The sequence below is a fragment of the Sminthopsis crassicaudata genome, chromosome 2, assembly GCF_048593235.1.
Source record: "Sminthopsis crassicaudata isolate SCR6 chromosome 2, ASM4859323v1, whole genome shotgun sequence".
NCBI classification, from domain to species: Eukaryota; Metazoa; Chordata; class Mammalia; order Dasyuromorphia; family Dasyuridae; genus Sminthopsis; species Sminthopsis crassicaudata.
The window spans coordinates 651,077,474-651,082,116 of record NC_133618.1 but is presented as its reverse complement, the minus strand read 5'-3'; positions in this window follow the sequence as shown (position 1 = coordinate 651,082,116).

The following is a 4,643-nucleotide window of genomic DNA, read 5'->3' as shown; positions in this document are numbered from 1 at the left end:
ATGAAGTAATACTAATTCACATTAATATAGAACCTTAAAGTATATAAAGTTCTTTGTTCACAACATTGTTCCTCTAGAACCAATGTACTATAGGATATTTTCTCTAACATGTTATTTTTCAGTTGTGTGTGATTCTCTGTGATCCCATTTGGGGTTTTCTACTGGATTTGTTTATTATTTCCTTCTCCAGCTCATTTTATAGATGAAGAAACTGAGGCAAACTAGGTTAATTGTCTTGTTATAGCTAACAAGTTGTCTGAGGCTGGATTTGAACTCATGAATGAGTCTTCCTGATTCCAATCCCAGTGCTCTAGCCACTGTACTTAACTATCCTACATATTAGGTGAAACTAATTGGGGCACTGGGAGAAGGTATCTATTCTTTTCTTCTCTGCCCCTCCAACCCCAATTGTCTTTCTTTTTTAGGACTCAAATACCCTTGTCCCTCAAGGAGGCCTCTGGTGTTTTTGAGTTACAATTTCCCAGCAAATTTCTCTTGCTCTCTGGGGGGTTGTTAGAACACAGAGAAAGAGAAGGAAAGAATACTTTTTTAAGTGGAGGGAGGAGCTTCAGCAAATGTTCCTAAATCTTGACCTGACAGATTGGGGCTGCAGCAAAGCTGAAAATATCAGGAGTGTGTGAAACTCCGCCACAGGGGCTTGTCGGCTCGACGGGCTGGATTTTTCTGCCTTTTTCTTGTTTTCTGGAAGGAAGAATGAAGTGAGAGGTTTGTTTCTTTCCAACAGTTAGCAGGCCTTTATTTTTCCATGGCCCACTTAGTCGTGAAATTAAGATTGGTACCCAGCACACTATCATTTTCAGAAAACAGTTGTGATCGAAGCCTCCTGTTCCTTTCCAATTGCTTTTCCTGATAGCAATATTTAGGTCCTATCTCGGTCAGGCTGTAGAACCTTTCTCTCTCTTCCAACATCACTAGCATGGGAATGAGGCTATGAGGGAGGGGAGAGAGGAGAGGGATTAAAATAAAAAAACCTAAACAGAAATCCAGGAGCCTGTCTTTTATTCAGAGAACCTGTAAGCATGCAGCCGATGAAGTAAAACTGTTAATTAAAGTCAATCTGCTATCTTGCCAAATGGGTAAGAGACTTGGGGCAAAAGGAATCCGTAATTTGAATGAGGGAAGCTGTAATTGGTTATTTATAGCTTTGCTTTGGGCACTTGGAGCGCCTGCTATTGCAGTGAAAAAAGTGCTTCTGTCCCTGAGACAGGCATCTGATCATTATCATTTCATGTTCGGAGACAGTTTTGCCCTGCTGCAGTCACACGTGAAATCTGTGCAGCCATCCCAGTTTAGGGATGGAGAAGTTCTTCCAGGGAGCCATGGATGCCCACTGAGGTCTGATAGAGCAGCTGCAGATCCTGGTGTTGGGCTCTACCCAGGTAGCTCGACTTCCACCCACATCCCCTTTGTCCTCCTCTCCTCCTGCCTCCTATTCAAACCTTTCAGTCCTAGTCCAAGTCATTTTGGAAGCCTTTATGGACACCTTGGGCCCCAGTGTTCTCCCAATCACTCATAGGAGATATAGTCTGCTACATCCTACCTCTTGGTACTTGATCCTGGTCCATTTAGATATTAGTTCTTTAATTTCCTCTAATACTGGTCTCTGCACATGGGATAGGCCATGAGAGTAGTGTTCTTGTCCCGTAGTGTTCTTGTCCCCCAGATGATACAATCATTGGGCTGGAGAAGAAAGTGACTTTAGTGGAGTTCTAATGCAATTCTTTCATTTTACATCTGAGGTCCAGAAAAGGGAAGCCATTGAATCGCCATCATGCAAATGAGAAAAGGGAGAGCTGGGACTCTAGCCACTGCATCCTAACTCCTAACTCTGGTCCCTTGTCTCAAGTTAATGTGTCTCCAGTCAGGGTCTGGCATGTACTATGGGCTTAGTAATTATTGATTTAATTATGTCCTGCCTTTCTAACATGAAGTGAACTGTTCAACTCCCTCCATATTGTATGGGGCTCAACTAAGACCCCTTTCTAATAATAATAAGGGAGGGAAGGAGGAAGGAAAGAAGGAGGGAGGGAGGAAAGGAGAAAGGAAGGAAGGGAGGGAGGGAAGATATTTCTAATAATATTTTTTATAGTCATCATTAGGAATACACTAGAATTGTAAAAACAAACGGCTCTATCATTGTGTACATATACATATACATATACACATTGATACACACATATATATATATATATATATATATACACACACATGCACAGATCCTATTTATGTATATCTTATTATGTATTTATGTATACACACATACATGCACACCTTGAAGGGAACTGGGTATTATAAGGGAAAAATATGGGAGGAAGGAATAGCCTGGCCAAAAATTCAGAGATGTGATATACTTATATATATATCTGTATGGATGTGTGTATGTAAATAGATAGATAGATTACAGAAGGAAGGAAAGAAGGAAGGAAGGAAGGAAGGATGAATATAGGTAGGTAGATACACCTGGTAGATATACAGATACAAATATACAAATGCAGATATAAACAGGCAGACAGACATTCAGACAGATGGATGAATGGATGGATAAATTAGAGATAGGCAGGCTTTCTTTTCAAATTTTCTTGTTTACTTAACCTTTATCCATGTTATATCTTCCAGGAACAAAAAAGACTTTTGAGGGCAATGCCTGTTTTAAATTTTCATCCTATATCCTCAATATCAAGTACAATACACCTCATACATCTGTAATAAATATAGGCGGTTAATAAGTATTTGTTGATTTGGAATTCAGTTAACATGAATATGAATTGAACTGGATAGAAATGCACTAAGTGGAATTGAATGGACTTCCTTGGAGATGCAGTATGGGAAGTTGAATAGACTAGACTAGAGCCTGTTAACAAGGCAGCAGTGTGATATTGGTGAAGAAGCTGTGACTTAGGATTCAGAGGACTTGGATTCCAATCCTATAGTGCTGTGTGACCTTGGGAAGCCACTTAGTGTCCTTGAGCATTAGATTCTCATTTGAAAACATCAAGAAGGCTGGGTCTGTCCCAAGTCAAGATTTATAATCATATCTCTTGGACTGGGCACCAGTTCTTTATGATGACGCCACCAGGAAATTGTATTTTGCTTTCCTGCTTTATCTCAGCAGCTCTCAGTTTTCCTTTATGACCTTTTTCAAAAAGAATAGAAGCTCCCTGTGGACTTGCAGGGACCATCCTATTTTTTTATATTATATCCTGAGGGTCTGCCCCAGTTCTGGAACATGGTAAATGTTTAATACCTGTCTGTCAGATTGAATTAAATTAAATCCCATTGTTTACCTGGTTTCTTCCCTTTCTGCTGAAGACAGACTCAGTACTTGGTGACAGTGATTAGATTATTTTGTTTTGTGTTTCAATTCACATGACCCATATCTTTTAGTTTTTGCTATAATACAATGTGAATGAAGGCAGCTTGCTTTGCTAGTTTTCTTTAGGCTGAAATCTGGGAGAAAACTTCATTTACTTTTGCCAGGCAAATTTTGCCTGGAAAATTAAATGAATTGCCTCTTCTGGGTGGGCGTTCACATTACTTGAAATCCCTTGGTGTAATGACTTGCCCCTCCAACCCCCACAGCTGGAGCCTCTTAACAGTGATAATGGTGATGATGATGATGATGAATGCAGTGGTGGAACTCTGGATTTAGAGAAGAAAAACACAGCACATGCTCCCAATGAATCCACCTGGTTATAATTTATTGATACAGAAGCAGAAGAGACAGTGGGTACATATACTAGTTTGAGAACTTAACCATCCATCTACCCTTTGTCCTAATTTGAGACAGGTCATCCAGCCCATGTAACAATATAGGATTTGAATGTAATTGAGTTGACTTGAATTGCACTGTTCTGAATTATAGACACATGTAAAAGTAAATGCAAGATGCATATATAGTGAATATAAAGACACCAATGTCTTATTGGTAGCACTTGAAATAAGCTTTGAAGGGAATTCAGAATTCTAAGGGGCAAGGTATGGGAGAACAGCTTGGGCAAAAGTTCAGAGATGGGAAATGGAATAGAAAGATCACTTAGCAAAAGCTGAAAGGTACTTCAGGGATCATTTAGTTCAAGACTTGTGGAGCATCCAAGGGGCAACTAGATGGTACAATGAATAAAGTACTGGCCCTGGAATCAGGAGCACCTGAGTTCAAATCTGGACACTCAACACTTCCTAGCTGTGTGACTTGAGCAAGTCACCTAATCCCAATTGCCTCAGGAAAAAAAATATCCAAGATCACAAAGTATCTACAATGAAATTTGAATCCAGGTTCCTGGATTCTAGGGTCAGAGATTTTTTTTTTAACATATCATACTATTTCCCATGAACAAAAACATCAAATGGGCCAGAGATAGAAGAACAATACATTGGTACATGAAAGGACTTTTTATAGATTCATTAGTCACTCTGATTTTTCCAGTCTATGTATTTTCTTGTCTTCCCTTTGAGGCAAGGGACAAGTGTGACCAGAATATTTTAGTGATGATGATGATATAACCCTGGGTAAGTCAATTAATCTTTCTCAGCCTCAGTTTCCTTTATTTGTAAAATGGGAGTAATAATAATAACAACAATATATACCTCTCAGGTTGCTGTCTAGATCAAATGAAATAATCTGT